The 21,345-nt window shown below is 35.2% G+C and overlaps 1 protein-coding gene across 2 annotated transcripts in view; it reads left to right on the forward strand.

The window, feature by feature from the left end:
• The window catches only part of TBC1D5 (TBC1 domain family member 5), a 321,760-nt gene that overhangs the window by 43,573 nt on the left and 256,842 nt on the right, over positions 1 to 21,345 (forward strand). Inside the window, exons 3-4 of one of the 2 annotated variants that reach the window (XM_082307468.1) lie at positions 12,673 to 12,726; positions 20,300 to 20,454. The gene's annotated coding sequence lies outside the window, so the exon portion shown is untranslated. The remainder of the gene's footprint in view (positions 1 to 12,672; positions 12,727 to 20,299; positions 20,455 to 21,345) is intronic. The other variant, XM_082307469.1, reaches the window with a different exon arrangement.

A 21,345-nucleotide genomic window follows, 5' to 3' on the forward strand; every position in this document is an offset into this window, starting at 1 on the left:
AAACCAATAAATTTATTTTTAGGACTTCTAAAATTCATGATTTATGTCTAGTTCATATTGCGTTAAGTGCACAAAGATAGCAATATGTAATTTTTTTTTAAGGTCATTTCATTTACAGGATAAGTATGCTGGATATATGTTAAAAGGGGAAGAAGAAAAAAATGCATTTTGAAATGAAAATGGATTTATTTTATGAGAAATTGGTTATCATAAACTGAACTGTTAACTGTGCTTTAAAAAAACCAGTGAATTTTATCTTCAGACAATTTTTTTTATTCTTAGATTAAAATAGAAGAACAAATCTTCCTGCTTTTCCTGTTGCTTTACAACTTTGAAAGTCATTGAACTCCCTCCATCAAAAAAACCCTGGAAAAATCAGATATGGGATTTAGCACCCACCTGTCACAGTCTGGGATGCTGGATAAGTCATTGAGCAAACTATTTCCAGGTTTTCACCCATCTTTTCATTATACCTTTATAGCAATGAGGCTTGTGACAGCCACAGTGACTCTGGCCAGACACAATTCTAACCTAGTCTCCTTTCTCCAGCCTGTGTGAAGAAAGATACCTAGGGAGAAATTTGAGAAGTCTGTGACATTATTTTCTACATATGCTCATCTCGTCTGCCTTCTGGAGATCTGAAAGCTTTTGGCCAAGGAGAGTCAGAGATGGTGTCTTTTTTCTAGCAACTGCCAGCTGTATTGTTGGGGTTTTTTTGCCCCTGGTTTTCTCTCTCCTCCAGAAAAGTGGTCACTTTTTGAACCTCTGTAAAGTTTTAATGTCCTGTGGCAAGAGGTTCCAAGGCTTGACTATTAACTCTGTGGAAAAAATAGCTCCTTTTGTTTGTTTTGGAAATGTCACTTATTCACTTCATTTAATTTTCCCTTTCTCCAGTTCTGTGAGACTATAGCAGCAAACACATAAAGACTTGATTTTTTTTTTTAATTTAAATTAATTTTCATAAATAATTTTATGCCTGAAAATGGATTTCCATGATTTCAGTTTTCATTTCAAATATATTTTAGAAGGAATAGTAGTTAACGTAAATATTTCAAAATGTATACATCTTTAGCCTAAGGCATTTGGCTTTTTGACTTGGGGATGAGAAAATATAAGGTCGGTTATCTGAGCCTCCTTAAATGGGAAAAGAAATGAAAGGAAATTTTTCACAGTATTTTATCTTTTCATAACAATGTTTTCCACAAAATACTCTGTTAATGAATTCCACAGTGTAGGTGAAACTGTTGTTATTCACTGTTACAAAGCTGCAATTATTTTACCTTTTAAAAACTTCCTCATGTTATGAAACAGAAAGGAACCTAAACCATTATGACTTCCATTGAGCATCTTACCTGCATTTCCTAAAAAAAGGTGACGTAGAAGAGCTTTCCTCCAACAAAAAATTAGTGATCTGTCTGTGTACCACAGAATGGAATAATGCGGTCAAGATAATTTGGGTGCTAAATGCAGACTATAAAGTAAAGAACATTATCCCTGTTTTCCTTAAAAAAGAAGAGTGTGAATTCCAGATTGCTGGTTAAGACATGCGTTGATTCGTTGAACTAGACTGCATGCAGTGTTTAAAATATTGATTTAAAGACAGTTTATCACTTCTATAAATATCTGAGTAGTGCACTTTCTTTTCCAATTAAGTTAATTTTAGGAGCTATTCCCAAATATTGAATCCTTTTCTCTCTGCTGTTGAAAATAGTGATAAATTATAGAGTTAGTAAGCCTTACATCACTTATAGGGTAATTATTGGACACTATTTTAAGAGTTGTGGTAGGAGTATCTCTGGAAAAAAATCCGAAGGATAGCTAACCTTGATTCAAGCAGGGGAGGTCATACATATCTAATTTACTGGAGTTCTTTATTATATTTCTGCCATTAGCGGTAGGAGGAATACACTGTATACAGTGCAATCAACTTTTCAAAACAATTTTGGCTAACAAGCTGTAAAACACAGAAGAAGATAGAACTGAATAGAAAAAAATAAGATAAAACCTTTTGTGTTCTGTATTAAACCTGATTTTAAGTCTTTGTCATTTAAAGCAGGTATCGACAAAGCACAGCAAAGGTATTTGCCAATGAAGAGTGATTCATGTGTGAAGGAGATTGTCATCTTTTTAGAGTTTGCTTCCTTTAGAATGACAGCGTGAAGTGAATGGCTTGAAAACAGGGGTAAACTTCCACTAGTAATAGTAGGGAGGGTGGTAGGAGCATGGCAACTGTTGGCAGACAAATGTAATACTGAGGTGGACTGGGGTCTTGCCTCTCTGCTCAGGTCTGATGTTCTCTTCCTCACAGTGTTGTTGGGCAATGCTCCAGTGGTGCAGTAAGTGCTGTTCTCTCAGTCTCTTCCAAGGGAAGAAGTGCTAGCAGGAGAAACTCTTGTTTTGTATCAAGTGTTTTAAAAACATTTTGATGTGTAGGTTAGCAAGACCAAGAAATGCACTTTGGACTTGGAGTTGATGATCATGATGGTTGTTACATGCTGAGAGTGTTTGTTTTGTGGTCTTGGACCAACCTCCAAGAAAGTTCTGTCCTTCATGTGAAAGAGTTTTGTCTTTCTAGTCATAGCAAATTTTCTCCCCCCTGGAACTTTGTGTAGTCATTTAAACTGCAATCAAGCAAGTGCACAGAAGAGAGAGTGCAAAACCAGAATTTTATTACTTGATCTTGAAATATGCTGCAGCTGAGCAATGATGAAGAATAATTGAATAACTTTTAGTCATTGCTAGAATGGAGTAGAGTTTTCCAGCTAACAGAAGAGGTGATAAGTGTTTTTTCCACAGATGCTGCCAAATACCACGTTAGCATCAACGAAGAACGTAAGAGTGTTGCTAAGCTACGGAGTAGACTGGCGAATTGTTGATAAAAAAAAAATTCTACTAAACTACATTTTCAGTTGTTTTCTTTTGACCATCCCCTATCCAGTCTCTTCACTGGGTTCAACATCAGCCAGTTTGTCTATGAGGTGGTTTTCTCCAAGTCCTTTAAGGTGGTGGCATGATCACAGGAGGCAGTTGGAATGGTGTATTGGTACACTGTTAATCCTGTGCCTGTGTCACTTATCAAGTCTCACAACAGCTGCATGTAGATCTTGAGAAGGAGCAGAAGAAGAAATGATACTTTAGAAATTTCACAGGCAGGGAACTACTGGGAATCATGGAGTTTTCTACCAAATAAATCACTCTAATTCAGTAACCAGGACTTGTGTAACATCTTTTAAAGTAGGTCAGAGTTCATCATTGGTCAAAAGCTGTTGAGATATACAGAGTAGTGAAAAATAATATTTTTCCTCTTCATTGACAAAGATCGTTCAGAGATGCTGCTGAGTGCTTTCAGTCCCTTGCTTGGTCTGAAGCTAAATAAGCTTTTAGCTGGCCTTTGTCAAGTCATTTCATGACTTCTTCAGTTACTGCACTGTTTCTGTCCAGAGCTATGCAAGTTTGACTGCCGCAAGAGTCACAGGTCATGGATTAAATTTGGAAACCTTTGTGTTTCAGTCCAGACCTTCTTAAAAAAAAAAAAACAAAACATGCTGAAGGTTGAAAGTGTGGGTGATTACTACTTGTAGAAATGAGCTCAATAGTTCCTTATTGTTGCAAAAGCCTTATATATGTGCCCAATCTTGATAATGTTTTTATGTACTCGACATTGAGAAAGATCATTCTTGGAGAAACCTTTTGAGGCCTGTACTTTGCTCTGTATCAGTGCAGTTGGATGATTACCAGGACCCATGCTATCCAAACATTTCTCTGTCATGAATAATCAGTTACCGGCATGGATATTTCTTTGAGGAAGAATTTGATAGTTTCCTGGACACTGTTAGAAAGACTCCCTAGGATTGCAGTGTGGCCCCAGCCCAGGCTTTGAGACATATGTTTCAATTATGATACTTTGCTTTCTGTCAATTAACATTTTAATTTTTGGGTGCTATTTTATTTTTTAATCTTTCAGAAAACCTGTGTTAACTAATAGGGAAGGTGGCTGTTTGGATGGGCGGCTATGTTCATGTGTGGAACTGAAATACAGTACTGGAGTTTGTGGATGTCCTTGGCCCTTTCTGGTGTAACCAGCAGCCTTGGACACTCTTGTTGACCACTGCCTTAAAAAGGCAATGTTCTGTCAAAGGCACCGATTGAGTTGCAGTGATCTTAATTTTGACATTTTGCTTCTCTGTTTAGACTTCCACCAGACTTTCCTGTTTGTTTTTTCTAAATGCCTCCATCCTGCTGCATGGTGTTGGCAATAGATCTCTTGTGGGCTATTCTCAGAAATAACAGCGGAGTCAGACTTAGGACAAAGTTGCATTGTTGCTCCAGATGATTGTTAATTTTTCTCTCTAAAGATTGAGAAGATTAAATTTCAGATATGGAGATTATTGGCTAGTATTTGAACACTAATTAAAGGTACTAAATATAAAATTGGACTATTACTGCTCTTTTTGGAAGTTGAAATTTACTTTTTCATTGCAGAATAGTATAGGGTGCTAACCGGACAGTGGCTACAGTTATCTCTTTCTTCACTTTGCTCTTATCTGGGTATTAACATTGTAGATATTTTCAGACCTAGCAGCTTACTATTTCATAATAGAAATCAGGCTGATTAATGTAACCAGCAACTGGAAAAACATAAATATGCTCTTTAACCGAGTCTTTTCTTGATGAAAATGTGTGTAATGAGATGTAATTTTTTAAAAGTCTGTGTTGCTACTTATCCATTGTGGATTTATTTGGGGGGAAAGAGATGCAAGATGTGGGCATTTGATTTCTAACTTCCGCATTCAGGCTTGCTTATTTGTATGATGCATTATTTATTTAAATGGTAAAATAGTAAATTTAAGGCATGTGGCATATTTTGTTTTTCTGTCTTGAACACGTTTGTTACTGTCTATGTATCAGCACTGCTGTTTGCTGAATTGTTCTTTGAAAGGATGCTTTCTTTTAGTAAACTTGAGTTCAAATTTGTTTTTTGCTTAAATCTAGGAAAACGCTGTTGCATTGAATATTTGACTGAAGAATTAGGCTTTGACTTTCAGCCATTAGGTTTCATAGGTAATTCTGTTCTTACTTTGTCTAAAGATGGATCACTCTAGGGTGCAGTTCTTCAGCATGACATGTTGGGAAAATGCTTTGTTTCATAACAAGAACTCTGGGAATTGGGAAGGCAAAGATCAGGGCAATTCAAAATCAGTCTTGAATTTTGTTTCATGCAAATAGCTTCTGTGCTATTTTCAGCCTGCTGATATTTTGAGTATTGTAGCTACTTGAACACATGTGATTTTTAATGCTACATGCATGCAATGGGCGAGCTGATATAAAATCATTGTGTCTGGATAGTCTTCCTGATTCACATGACCATAATAATCCAAATGAGACTTTTCATCCTAGCTACAAAAGCACAAGTTTGTGACTGCTTTAAAGTTCTGTTTTAAAGATGTGTGAACTACTTGTTTGGTTTCTGGGCTAATAGCTGTATTTTGAAGAGAAAGAGTTTCAAATCGCCCAACTTTTGAGTCTGACATTGGTGACTCTGCTAATTGTAATAGAGCTGTGGAACTGTTTCGTTCCAGATGGAACTTTAATCTGGCTTCTGATTGAGCTGAGTGTCCTTGTAGAGTCTCTTAGCATCTGCTTTGGAAATGTATATAACATTATTCAAAATTTGTACCAAATTAAACCACCCTAAGGCTATAATTCAATTTTTCTTTATTGAGGAATGTATTGTCAACAACTTTATGCCACAGAGTAAAACCTGCACTAGATCTATTATTTTTTTGGCTATTAGCTGGTCATTTAGATTACTGTGATTGAATATCCAGGGTTCTTCAAGTTTACCTTATCAGTTAAAGTTTACATTAAGGAATTAACAAATATGGTCAGGGTTTGGGTTTCTTTTGTGTGTATGTGTTTTGTTTTTTTTTCTCTGAAAGGAGATGAGCTTAAATTGATGCTTTCTAGCATCAATGATCGGATTATATTTTTATTTATAAAACAGTAATGATTTAATAATTCTAGATAATTTCTGTGAATGAAGTTTGAGATACCTGGTTTTGTATTTGGATTGTAAAATGAAAAAGAACACATGAAATATATTGAAATACACCATATCCCATTCATTTAACCTTATTTTAGTTTCTCTTGTATCTCGAACAGTTAATGATTGTAACTGTTCTTATTTTTTAATTCTCCAAAGTCAGCCTTATTTAATTACAGTTTTTATTTTAAAATCTTACTCTTGAGCTCAGTATAACTGCTGTTTTGAATACGAGTTCTTTTATTAAAGATGGTCAGATTAGGGTAGCAAATTGATGCAGTTTTTCTGTTAAGACGTGGTGTGTGAAATGCTCTCTAACTTGAGTAGGCATGCTTGAAAAGATGAAGGTGGTGTTACGGGTAAGATCAAAGTCTGAAGCTTTGAGTGTATCAATTGTCTGCTAAAGCATTTCTCAGCCTTAAAAAGTCTTGCCCTTTAGAACTGCCTACCCCAAATGTTGAAGGGAAATCACTGAGAACTTCAGCTGAGTCTTGAAAACTTACAAAACATGTCTATTTTTTTACTTGTGACTTTTCTTTTTTTCTGTGGTTTGTCTTTATCCATGCGCCTGCTAAATCTATTGAAGAAACTTCACTAAAACCAACTAACATGGCCTGACAAATTGCTTGCCTTCAACATCAGAAATTTGCTGTTTCTGCTGCTGAGAAACATGGCGAAGTCAGGAGCGTATCTTTATCAGGTTATGCGAAGCTATGCCAGTTTCATTGCAGCTTCTAGCAGAGTTGATTGGCAATACGTATTTGCTGAAGGGTAATTTTATTGAAATGGGCAAAGACCTATCTCTTTCCAGAAAGCATCTATGCAAAAGTTTTAAAAGAGAAAGGAACGTCCTGCCCCTGTACAGCTACTGTGTTGCTTTGGAATGTGCTATGTGCAAATCTGTCTTCTTTATTCGGACTGATTCAGGATGCAAAACTGTGCTCTGAGTCAGACAGAATAGTGAGTTAAACCTGGATCTTTTATTTAAAACTTTTAGTAACCAAGTTATGACGTGTGATGCAGCTGTGTATATTGATGGTAATGTTCAGTAGATATTCTTCTTATTTTAATTTTGGGCATGAAAAAATCTCAAAATGTCATGGTTTAACCCCTGCCAGCAACTAAGCACCACACAGCCGCTTGCTCACTCCCCCCCAGTGGGATGAGGGAGAGAATCAGAAGAGTAAAAGTCAGAAAACTCCTGGGCTGAGATAAAGACAGTTTAATAGGTAAAGCAAAAGCTGCGCACACAAGCAAAGCAAAGCAAAGCAAGGAATTAATTCACTACTTCCCATTGACAGGCAGGTGTTGAGCCATCTCCAGGAAAGCAGGGCTCCATCATGCGTAACGGTTACTTGGGAAGACAAACACCATCATGCTGAACATCCCCCCTTCCTTCTTCTTCCCCCAGCTTATATACTGAGCATGATGTCATATGGTATGGAATAGCCCTTTGGCCAGTTGGGGTCAGCTGTCCTGGCTGTGCTCCCTCCCAGCTTCTTGTGCAGCCGGCAGAGCATGGGAAGCTGGAAAGTCCTTGACTGGTGTAAACTCTGCTCAGCAAGAACCAAAACATCAGTGTGTTATCAACATTATTCTCATCCTAAATCCAAAACACAGCACTCTACCAGCTACTAAGAAGAAAATTAACTCTATCCCAGCTGAAACCAGGACACAACAGGACAGAGTTATCATGAACTGAAATTGAGATCATCTGGCTATCACCACTTACCATCTACCAGGGTTATTGTATTTTGTTTATTCTCTTTTTTCCTCTTCTGTTGCCGAGTGGAAGGGCAGTAAACACTTATCCAAGTTCAGTCCAGTAGATGATACAGCACTGTGTTAAGCCCATTTATAATCCCCTTTTCCTATTGCAACTGTGCTACACTACAGAAAGGGAAGTAGAACTTCTGAGGTACAAGTGCCATTCTCGCTGCTTCCAGCAGGATGTGACTTGCCCAGCTTTTTGAAGAATGGGTGTCAACACCTACGATTGAGAGTGCAATCTGGGCCCTAGCTCATTGACATCGTCCCCACCCCAACTTCATACAGCATTAAATCTCCCCATCCTCTGTTAAATTCTTGTGCAAGTCTTTATGCATTCATTTGGATTTGTGTTAATAAAAACTCAGCAACTCACAAGTTGTATATCTTACATTCCAGATGCTTTTGATAATTGATTTAAAAACAACAAAATTGCAACCATACAAAATGGGTTATCTGTTCAACCAATGTAAAAGGAAATCTCCACTTCCCTAACATCTTTCTTTGGACATATTAGCTGCCATGCTCCATCTTCTTATGCCTGAAGAAGTTTAGAACAGGTTTGTTTCCAAGCTCTTTTGTCAGTGAATGGGAGACGAGTGAGAGGTTGCACAGAAGTTGGTTCACATCAGAAACTTATCTTCTTGAAGAAGGCAGTGGACAAAAGGGGATATCTGTTTGGGCCAGTCTCCTGTTCTGTCACCTTAAATCAGCATTAAACTGTGTCATGCATTTATTAGAGTGTATCAAAATTGCAACATTTTTGTGGTTTCCTTCCTTACACTTCAAGCAGCCTCATTTATGTGTTGACAACAGACAATAGTTATGAAGTGAGAGTACATATGAGATAGAGACACAATTGCCAAATCAATCTCTCTGGTGTCTTAATGCCATCAGCTTCTGCTGAAGTCTGAAAATATGTGACCAAATCACTCACTAGTTTCTTGAAGGCAGTTTAAAAGTAAATACCATGATGTAGACTGTCTTCACCAGCACAGCATTGGAAAGACTCCCAAACTAACAAGGTATCAAGCAAACTAATAGCTAGGAATGCAGTGATACTAAATATTCCACCTTTAAGGTTAAATCTTTCTTTCAAAATTTTATATTTCAGTACCTCAGGGGAATTTGCTTTTTCAAGTAACTTTTCATATCAAAAGCAAGTAAAAAAAAAATGCCTCTTCCGTTTACTTCCCTGAATTCTTCCATCTGTGAGTTACAAAAACCCATCATTGCATTGTGAATCGACTGTTCACTCAGTGACTTTCAAACTTCTGTTACTTTTTTACATGCAGAACACTGCTATAATCCAATAAATTTTACTTTGCAGATGTATATCTAATTTTGAAATGACTAAGTATAAATTAGGTCTTGCCTTTAGTCACAAATAAAAAGACAATATTCTAACTTTTTTTTTAAAGCACCCCATGACAATTTTTAGTCTCCATAGAATAAGAATTTTAGGATGGTTCTTTTGATTTGTGGTCATCTGATGACATGAAATTGAAAAATAAAGCATGGAGCAAAATGAACCATAAGAAACATGAGTTGTGGGAACATGCCCTACCTTCAGAAAGTCACTGTTTCCCTTTTCTTTCTCCTATATGAGAAATTTTTTTTGTAGCTTGCACATGCCATCAAATATGTAGCATGATCCCCGGGAGATTGGTGGTTTTACCATTCAACTGGTCAACTGTAGAGCTGAAGCTATTTCAACACCTGTGTGATACCTGCATGGGTATACTGATAGGAGTCACAGATGGATGCATAGTGGTTTTACACTGTTGTTTGATAATTTAAGTTAGTATTTTGCATAGTTAAGGTTATTTGTAAAAGTGTGAAAAAGTAATAGGCTGTTTCTTCTGAGTTTTTAGCCATTGATTATTAGCAAGTTTAATTTATCCTCACTAAAAAGAAATTAAGTTACATTAATACATATCTTTGATAAATGAAGACGTTATGCTTCAGTGAAATTGTTAAAAGCAAAAAAAAAAGGGGATTAAATAAAGTGAAAATATTTAACTCATAGATACTTGAATTTCAGTTTGACCTATGTTTGTTAAAGGCAGATATGTTTGTCATTCTGATGAAGATGCATTTCTTCATACCTTGCTGTTGACAGAATCTCACCTACTTTTTCCATTTATTATGATAATAGTCTACCAGATGTCATATGTCACAGCCTAGTGAAGTTGTCTCTGCCTATTACTACTTTATATATAATGTGCGTTCTTGTTCTTCTTTCCTTAATTTAGGAATTGTTATATGCTCTTTGACATCCCCTATTTTATGAGGAAAAGAATAGAGGCCAACTATTTAAAATATTTGAAAGCAATGTTAGAAACAGTAGCTGCTTTTCTTGCTATTGTAAGTACCATTATGTTAAAGTATGCCTGCATGTGGATGGATAACCTGAATCTCGTAAAAATGGTCATACAACTTAAAACTGTAGTAAATGTTGACTTAATATATCTAGTTGTGTTGTACCATGCAACTTTTTTGAAAATTGCTGGTTTCAGTGGACAGATACATAGATAAGTGCTAATGAGGGGGATGAAAACACAAATTATTCTACATTATGGATACCTGTAGTGATAAGAGTAACAGAAGTCATAACTCCTTGTGTAAACATAAAATGGGCAAATACTCTTTTTAAAGACAGTTATAATCTAAAAGACAGGACAGCCTCCTATATATATGTGCAGATAGATGCAGAGTCGAAGCAAATTTTGGCAGAGATACAATTGCAAGATCAGCAAACTGTCTTTTGATTCACAGCCTTTGAGCTTCAGTGGGACTGGTCCTCAGCACTCATCATTCAAGGTGTGGTATTGTACATCGCTGTGTGTTAAAACTGTATTGAATACACACCGCGCTTGTGATGATAGGAATATCAAGTTGCAGAATCATTTTAAAAAGAAGTAGAGCTACTTGGAACCACAGCCAGATTTCATTCATTTTTTTGGCAGTTGGGGAACTAGCACTTGTCAATTGTATTGGAAAATTTTATTTCCATACAAAGCTTTTTGCTTAAAAGGTTCATATCTTGGGAAGAGTGCATTTTCTACAAATGTGATCAGTGTTCATTTTGCATTATGTACTAAAGTCATTCTGACTTTTCTTTCTTCTGTTTTAAGTTTGGGGGGTTTTTTGTGTATTAAAATTAAGGTAAAAGTGCCCCCTAGATTTTTAGATTTGTGTGCTTACATATTAGAATCTACAGAAAAATTCCATATAAAACATTCTTTTTCTTTCAAAATCAATATTAAGAAGTTTAAAGGCTTTTTTTTGTCCAGAGCAACAGCAAGAACATGCAACTATCAGCAATTTAATGTAGTTCGCTTTCTTATATTTTACTGTGGAATTGTTGATACATAAGTTTAACTATTTCATGAAAACACTTTTGTTCTTCTACTGTAATATTTTAGATGAAAGACTGAGGAGTTCTCTATGCATTCCTGAAGGGATCGTTGCAGTCCTTAAAACTGCATTATATAGTGTAATGTAGATGAATATGACAAAAATCAACATAGGAAACTATTATGCTTGAAGTAGAGGAAATCAATATGAAGCCTGACATTTTTCTTTTACATTTGCAATCTTTGTGGAACCAGAATGGACCAAGGCTCTGAATATTTGAAGTTAGACAGTCCTGAAAAAATCACATTTGAATAAATCCTAGATCACTGTCTGAAATCAGTGTTGCGCTCCTGAAGTTCCTTTCAAAATGAATTTTCTCTTGTTAGAAAAAGGTACTTAAATTTAATTTGTATGTCTTCCAAAGACTTGAATTTTTCAAGTATTTTACTTTCAAAATGAAAGCAAAGGAATAAGTTAAATTGTAAAGATTAATTATTTGTAAAGGTCAAAACAAACCTGAAACTTTGTATGTTCAATAGGTGCCCCCTCTGTTGTTGAAATGATCATAATTCAAACATTCATCTTTACATAATGAAAATTAGAGGAGAGAAATTTGTATAAAATAGCTGATTTCTTAGGTTTTTTTCCTCCCCACTCCTCAAATGAAATCTTGTAGATAGCAAAAAGCAGTCCTGTTACAGTCCTGTTACACTGAGCAAAAGCCAGACTTGATGCACAGAAAGGAACCTTTTATTCAGTCTTAAGTTGAGAACATTTTTCTAAGTGACAAAGCCTATGATACTTAGGAAATATTTCTACCTTTCTATAGAAAAGACAACTGTAGTGCTTAAATTGATTATAATAATGAGGCATCAAACAAGAATATCTTTAGGCTGACGGAGCAAATACAGAATAGTTGATGTGCTGCCTGTACTGATGATTTCAGCACTTAGACATTACTTGAGGATTTAAGCACTTTATTCAATCTTCACCTTTTCAAAATGGACGCAGTAGCGTGTTTAATTAAAGGTGAAGTAACCCTCATTTTTTTCTCTTTACAGTCCATAATGCCAAGTAGACATATATACTTTAATTTCTTATAAAACTAAAAGTTTGAAATAAAAGAAGCAGCTTTCATTTAGAAAGCATTTAGAAATAATTCTACTATAAAGTTTTAGTTTAGATTTGCAGTCTCTGCTCTGTCTTCTAGAGCTTTTTATTTTCTTGAGATGATAATATGACGACATAATTTTGAATTCTGCCAACATTCCAAATATGATCAAATTTATGACTGTATTATGATTCTTGCTCAATTCTTTATCTGGATGCATTTTAAATAAACACCAGTAATACTTATGGTTGGTCATAATTTCCAACATGTTCAGCACTTAATTTGCTAATATTTGAATTAGCAGAATATACTTTTTTAAGTAGAATCATTAACTTCATATAAAATGACCAATTTTTTCAATTGTTTAATCTTACTTTTTTTTCCAAAATAGCTGGCTTAATCATATTTCACACTTGATCAGTTTGTCTGCAGATTACCACTTTGGGTAAGTGTTTGTAGTTTACCATTTGTTTCTCAGTAGCAATATCACTTCAGCTTTAAATCAAAGGAAGAAACAGATATACAGATATATTTTTGTTTGATCCTGCATTCTGTCTACATTTCACTCATTCATTTCCATTTGATTGGGCCAGATAAACCAAAGTGAGAACTATGACTTTGTATGCAAACCAATATTAACCTGTAGATGAGATTAATGTGGTTATGAATTAATATCTTAACAGTTAAAATTGAGGTGTTTTTTAATTAAATAAAATACTCAATTCACAAAATACTACCATTGTCATTCATTCAAAAAAAATACATTTAATGTAGTATCAAAACCAGCAGATTTACATTTAATTTCCTTTAAAATAATGCCCAATCTCTGGACACTTTTTACTGAGAATAGGTATAATCTCACGTGTTGTGTAATCTTACTAATTTTATCTGAAGTCATTCCTTTGCTTTATCAAAGTCGACTCAACTACAGGGAGATGTGCTTAGCTGCAGTAGTCGTTGCCTCCTGAGCAGAACTCTAGCGTTACCAGTTCCTGACAGCTGCAAGCCAGCCTCTGGGCATCTTGCTAAATTTTCAAATGTAATTATACAGTAGACTTCCTTTAACAAATTCTGTGTTCCCAGCTATAATTATAACAGCTTTTCTTGCCTCTAGCCTGTTCCTTATCTTACAACCCACCTCCATATCTCCCACTGCTGGCTAGTGTTATCCAGTAGAGCTGATGGATCTAGAAAAGCAGAGCTTATTCTCTCTGTCCTCACAAGGATGGTTTCATCAGTACAGAAGATCCATTTCTTCTGATCTGCTCTACTGAAATGACATGTCCCATAACGCTGAAGATTGTTCTCTGATTCGCAGAAGAGCTGTTGATTAGCACACCACGTTCATTTTGAAAACAATTTTCAATTGTTATTACTGTTATTAGAGCTGTCCATGAAATGGCTGAAGAAGCCAGCACAGGGAAAGGAGGCCTTCTAAAACCAGTTTGTTTTCATGTTGTGCAATTCAGGATATCATTTCTTTAACTGTACTATTTGTGTGTTAGGTTTTCGTATACAAAGCTGTTCATATTCCTTTTAAGGGCACACATGTAACATGAAAATAAAAATGATCAATGATGGAGCTTTTCTTACATTAAATGCTAGGTAATTTTAGCCAAAGAGTGATAAAACAGGAAAAGTTACCCACAGATGTGCTCAACCTAGTATTGGCTCATGTCGAAGAAATTTAGAAACAACTACACAGAGTAATAATCTCTTCTCCACCTGTCCGGTAGCAAGGGAAGCTGATGTGATGGTTTTGAATATGGGAGGCTGAAGATAGGAAGTAAGTGAGAGAGCTTATGCTGTTGAAGATGCACAGAGGCAGCCTTCCTTTTTCTTCAGTCTCTTACTGTGGTTGGCTGTGGCAGGTGGCCTGATACTGGAGAAATGTATTGCCTGGAAGATCACAGATTACCATCTTTTTCAATCTTTCCTGCCACAGGATCAAGTACATTGATCAAACCTTTTCTTGAGAAGCTTCAGTGAGTGAAATACCCTAGCACTCCTAAAAGTCACGCTCTGGCTGACTTTTCATAGTTTGCATACAACTTTCTAAGAATTGTGATGTCCCAAAGTGTATACAGCACAGTAAGAGGTGGAAAAAAGTAATTACCAGCTCTTCACATGCATGTGCATACATGCGCGCACACACCCACCCACATACACATCACATGCTTGTCAGCCTGTTTCAGTGAGATGTGTTTTTGAAAGATACCACAAAATTTACTCTTTCAATTTGTATTCTTTTCTACTGATTGATTCCCTGTGTAATATTTTATTGCTGGTCTGTTTTGTGTTCATGTCTGTGATGCGTCTTTTCTAAATGTAGCACTTCAGATTTGTCTGTATTGGATCACCTTGTTGATTTCCGACTTTCTCTCCCAATTTTCAAATGCATTTGGAAATCAGATCCCATCCTTTGAGGTGCTGCTAGTTTCTCCCAGCATTGTATTATCTGCTGATTTTATAACCACATTGCCTTCGAGTCACTAGGATTGTTATTAAAATACCAGATAGAAACAGATCTAAACAGATGTCTGAGATCCATTTGAAATACATACCCGGGTTGACAGAGCTGTTGAAAAGTTCTTTTCAGGAACAACTGCTCTCCGATTTCAATCATTTTTGTGTCCAGCTTATGGTGATTATGTCTAGACAGTATTTTGTTATATTGGCAATGGCAATGTGGGACATGTTTAAAATCTCTCTGATCTCAAGCTTGTATCACATCTACTGTTAACCTCTCATCCATGAAGCCAGTTAACACCTTTTCAGTGAAGTAATTCAGATTAGTGTGAAGGGATCTGTATTTTTTAATTTATCTTCTTTTATCTTATAGAAATTTGGTTATTCAATAATTGGTTCTAAAATCTTTTCAGGTTTTAATGATAGACTGGAACTTGTAGGTGGGACTTATCCCACCGGGGGGGGGGGGGGGGACACGGACAGCAGAGGGTTCGTTCTCAAGTTTGTTTTTTTTCTTTTCTACCTCTTTTGATATTCTTTTTTCTGTTCTGTTCTCTTGGAAATAATGAGACCATGGATCCTACTCTATTACGTCTGTCTTCCTCCATAATTTCCAGCATGACTCTCTTCAGGGGTTTTTTTCATTCTTTTGTTACGTTATTTCCTCTTCTTGTTTGTAGCAACGGTATGTGTGTCTTGTATCACTGTAGGTCTCATTGATCACTGATACAGGACACGGATGGAAACTTTTTTCTGGTGAGACAAGCTGACAGCATGTATAGAAGAAATTTTCTTTGGTTTTGCTTGTTCTGTAACTTCAGAAAGGCATAGTTCTGCTCACAGCAGTAAGATTTCAAAGGCTACCGTCAGAAAATTAAGTGTTCTTTCATCACATCTTATGTACCAGGTGGAATGGGAGTAAACAGGTCAGTTCCAAGAAGAAATGAGATCCAAAATTTTGCTTATGTGAAGTGTAAAGATAGAGGTGATTACATGCTGAAATCATCATTCTGGGCTTTGAACTGCAGGCCATTAAAATGGGTTGGGGAAAAGATTGAATTAGGACAAGGGAGACTCTATCCCAAATTGTTATATCAAAATATCTTCTGGAAATTCTTCTATCCTGAAAGACTGTGACTTTGGTATTTGGTATGATGGCCCATGGGTGGCCTTTTCTTGGTTAATAAATTTGTGCGTGACCACTTAAAATCCATCATTCATCTGTTGTTGACTCGTTCTTCTTGTATATTGCAAGATGGAGAATTTTACCCTAAAATAAAACTAAAATTAGAAGCAGTGAAAGCAGGGTGGATTTTTTTTCAGGTCTGTCATATGAGCTGCGCCTTCTTGCCCACCAATAAAGAATGATGACAGAAGCCAGAATGTTTATACCTATTGATATTGTCTCTTTAAAATTCAATGTTTTATCTTTTGCCTTTCAGTTTGCTTTATAGGTCATTTAATTTTTGTTACTTTTCTTTAGTATGAGCTAAGAAGAGAATATTGCTGAATATGCTAAAATAGATGTATATTTTTTTAAGGCTGGCATTTAAGCAGACAAAGAATCATGCTTAATGCTGCTGTGATAATAAATAGTACTGTAATTGATTGTTGATAGAAACCCTTAAGATACATTTTTATGGTTGAAGTGTACTTTGGGTAAACAGTGTTCAGTTTGCCTATTAAAATAATTCACTATATACTGTGGTTTCTTTGAGTATTAAGGAAGTAGGACTTTTCCAACAACAGTAATTGGTTGACACTGCTTGACCTTAATGCAAAGCTACAGTATTTAATGAACAAACAGAGGGAATAAACTTTTGATAAATAAGGCAATTTTCATGAAACCTTTAGAAATATGCTTGAAGTCTTTTAGTGTTAGATTGACGGTTTCTCCTTTTGTGAAAAGAATAAGTGAATAATTTAAGGCTATACTTCATGTTTTCAGATCTTCATTCTGTCATATAAATAATAGACTGTGAAATGCAGCAGCTCCTGTATTCACAGATTTAATAGACCTATACAAGTGAATATCTTACTCAGCTTCTGGCATCTTAAAATGCTCTTTTGTGCATATGTATACCTGAGAAGCAATGCAGAAGTGGGACATTCCTAGACTCTCTTCAGTAACCAAATTCCATACTTTAAGAATGCCACATATTCTGTTTTTAAACAAATTGTTCTTAAAATGCTTTTAGTAAAGCTTGATGTCAATTTTAGTATTTTTAGTTTTCAGTTCTGGTACAGTATTATGATGGACAGATGTCAAAGAAAGTAATACGTAGCTATTCAAAATTAAAGTGTAATCTAAAGTTTACTTACTTAAATGGAAAGACTGTGTGAAAAGCATTGAGGTTGAGATCCAGCATGGAACTTTGAAACACCATTGAATCTTGATGAGAAAAGAATCAAATGTATTTACTAAAATAGTGAAATATCAGGGTAATTTATATGATTTGCTACATTTATTCGCAGTTGTGTAATTTCTTTTTGAGGGAATCAGTATTGGGGAAGGCAGAGCAGAGAGAAGCAAAATTAAGCTAGTTTCTTTTCTGTCTTTGCACTCTCTTCCCCCCGCCCCCTGCCCAGTTAAGTGGCTTTAGTGTAATGTATGTTGAAAGGAGAGTGAAGTAAGACTTACCAAGAACAAGTGGCCAAGCATTGGGATTCTTTCATGCTCGCCATCTTCCAAGCAGGAACATAGTTTTAGGACTAGTGGACCATGGGAAACATAAAGATTCCCTTGGAAAGTATGTACTACTGTGCCTGTTTTGTTAGCTGCAAAATGTAGCTTTCCTAAACACTTCCATTTAGAAGTTTAAGTTAAATTGTTACCTGCGTTTTCTTTCTGATACCTACTTCTTTCAACATCGGAGTAACTCTAGTTGTTAGGCACCTTCTACTAGCATATAATATGATACCAAACTCTTGCTTTCCTCCATCCTATGTGGGTATGCAGGCATCTACACAAGTAAGGAAAGCTCTTTATTCATATTTCGAAGACTATTTTCTGTAAATAATGTTCAAGAAATCTGGCAGATGGTCTGCTTTTGCCATGGTATTGATTTATGTAGTCCCCATGTAGGTTCCAGAAATGCATAGTATGGATCTTTCAGACAAAGTGAGCAGTCTACATGAGGATGTCATCACCTTTGCTAAAATACGGGCAGTTTCTTTCCTGTTTCTGCTTACTGATACTCTCTAGTTCATGTAGTCAAGTTACTTTCTCTCTTACTTTTCAAGAAAAATAATATTTTTATCTTATGTGATGTTATACAAATCTTAACATAATCCTATATTCTCTTTTGTAATTATTTCAGTAATTTATTCATCTCTTCATTTTTTTCATTTCCACTGATACAGTTTTCTTCATATTCACTATAAGTCTGTCTTTTGATTTTGGCTAGTCCAAATGCTTAAATGGGGAGACTTGCTTTTCCCACTCTCCATACTCTATTCAACTCATTTATAACTCAGAAAATGCAGGTATAGAGACCATTCTACAGTGTAACTTCTTGCAAACTAATATTGCAACCATGTGAATAATGTGAAAATCATTGTGCCGCACTGGTATGAAATACATTGTCATCACCTCTGTTTTCAGAACTTATATAGAGTAATATTTTCCATTTCTTTTGCTGCATAAATATTATTTAAGTCATTGGCTGGGGATGTTTCTGTTGTTAAAGTAAGAATTTACAGGATTAGTCTGTTAAATATATTGATCTTTTTAAGCAAACCAGTCACTGATTGGATCCAACTGTGACTGAATTGACTTGTTGTGGTATCTGAGCAATACATTTTTTGTTATTCATTATTACTTCAGTACAAGACTGTAGTAAGTCCTCTGTAAATATACATATTCACTGTTCTTTATTTGCAGGCTTCGTTTGTTTAAGGGGAAAATGCAGGAAGGAGGGTATAAAAAGCAAAGGAAGGAAATAGGAAAGCAGAACAGCAAGGAAAAGCAGTAAAGATATTTTGCTAATGGCTATATATAAATGATGCTGAGGTTGCTTTTAAATTCTGAGTTGGCTACTGTTCTTTATTTAGTCAGTGTGGATTTTTTTGCTTAATTTGTTAACACCTATAGAAATTAGAAAGAGCAGTAGTTATGACAAATGGACTATGTAATCTGAAAATTGTGTTTTGTCACATGTTTTAGTCACAAAACCTAGTTGAAATCAATTGTCCAAACATTCACTTAACATATTAATAAGTAATACAGGAATACTCTAAGCCCTCTTGAATTAGATATATTACATCTTGTTACAAAATTTAATGCCAGGCTTAATAACTCAAAGTATGCTCTAGAATAAAAATATATTTATATGCTAGTATATTGCAACTAGGAAGCTAATCCAAATTAAAAAAAAAAACACCAACCAACCAAACAAACAAAAAATACCACTATGTAGTTGGAACTATACTCATATAGTTAAACTCATGAGTTTAATCTACTCATGTAGACAATTGTATTTAATTTCTTAAAAGGAAATGCCAAAATTTATTCCTTCAAAGTGAGTATGTTTTTCATAGTTTATTTCTAAATGCAATTTAATTTGTTTTGAGAACAGTGGTCAGATTACAGGAGCTATTTGGGTACTTACTTGCAAAATCAGTGTTTTCTAGGACTTTTTTTTTTAAATGTGTTTAGATGGTTGTTTTCTTAGGTTTTCTAATGGAAACACTATAGAAACAGTGAAGTACCAGCTTTTCAAAAAGGGAAGATGTTGTTTCCAATTCAACACTATTAGCTTTGCATGTTTTTAATAGGAAAAATTATTTAAAATAGCAATGTATCCCATTGTTATGTGAATGGAGTTTAATTATCTCACAGTAGTTGAAAAATTCTGCATAAACATGTTCTGATGCGTGATTTAAAAAAAAAAAATCTTGATTTACAAGTGCATTTTCGAACAGTTAAAAGAGAGTTAATAAAAGATAGATGGCTGATCAGTTGCTGGAATTTGATTTGTTAAATTTTTCTTAGAACCATAGCCTTGAACATTTTCAGTGTGTTTATAACCAGCTGTAGTGTGCTATTGAACCCTGTACAACTTCTTTGGTCTTATTAATAATGAATTAACCACTTTCTAGAAAATACATCTAACAAGATCAAATTACTGAAATTTGTAAGATGCACGTTTTTAAGAAGTTCAGTTGCAGGAGGAAGAATTGAAAATAATGCTGAGAAATGGTCAAGAATTGCAGGTTGATATACATTTCAGGTTGAATACTGAAGAAGTCTTCGTAATGCTCAAGTTGTTAGAGTTGACTCTCTACCATTTTTGTCTTTTTAAAAATAAATAAATTGAACCACGTGGACTTATCTTACATGTTGTTTCTATCTCTCCTGTTACATGGTTATGTGGAACACTTATTTGACTTGAAAAAAAGTACTAGTTTTGGTCACATGACTTTTTGTTATATGGAAATTTCCAGAAGAAATACAATGCCTTAGGTCGCTTGAATCTCTTTAGATCAAACTAAAAATTAAAAATGTTTTTAGCATTTTATCATCAAGCACCTTTATTCTCCATCCAAAGGTCAATTGCAGAAGTCTGGTACTGGAACTCCTACTCCAGCTTCCTCGTTGCTGCTGGTGACTGGGCCTTATCCCAACGCTGTTTGACTGTTGAATGTGCGGAGAATATCATTCTAAGGACAGCTGTCTCCTTTGAGTTGGAGCACCTGCCACTATGTGAGTTAATTTTTCTATGTTTTTTTTAAAAAAAAAAGAACAACTGAGTTTGCCTCATTTTCATTAATGTCATAGTTACACATTTAGCATTTATAAAAATGATGTTTGTGATGTCTTTCCTGTGCTTGTCTGAAAATTAATTTAAATACCCATTCTGTAAAAAGCTCTCTTATTTTACAAGCATAGGTGCTTTTCTCCCCACTTTACTACGTTAAATTTTAAAAGACAAGTGAATATATTGATTGTAGTATTTGTTTTTAAAACTGACGGATAACTGTATTGAAGTCTGCTTTCCACAGAACAGTTGAAACATAGACAGTGTCAGTGGGAGCTTTTATTTTCTTTCTCCCATAATATGCCCTAAGACCCGACCTAGAGGGGCAATTCACTATCTAATTGAAACCTCTCCTTACATTAACAACATGGCAGTGTTTAGTAATGATACAGTGTTTGCTGTTAAAGACTTGCCAGTTTTGCCTTAAATAGCTAGATTATATTACCTCAATTTGCCATATTCCCTCTGTTTAGTTTGGAATTAGCTTGCAAATGTTAAGGTGATACTATTGAATTGTACAAAGGAATTAGAAAGTTGAAATCCTAGCAATGTAGCAATTTAAAGTAGTTGGTCTACAGAAAAACACTAGTTCAAGTGATTAAAGGTCAGGAAACTAATTTTAATAGGAACAATTTTTTGCTTTTACTGACTTCCATCAGTGACTTTAATTAGTTATTTTTACTTCATACTGCTCTAGATAATTTAAAACCCTCTCTGAACTGATTTTTTAAGACATGTATGTGCTTGTGGTTTTGTATGTATAGTTTCTGTACCTTTTAAGTGTAGTTAGTTTTTTCCAGCATTGCAATAAAGTACAGAACGCTATGCAGTACATT

The sequence above is a fragment of the Platalea leucorodia genome (genome assembly GCF_965183815.1).
Source record: "Platalea leucorodia genome assembly, chromosome: 1".
Classification (NCBI taxonomy): Eukaryota; Metazoa; Chordata; class Aves; order Pelecaniformes; family Threskiornithidae; genus Platalea; species Platalea leucorodia.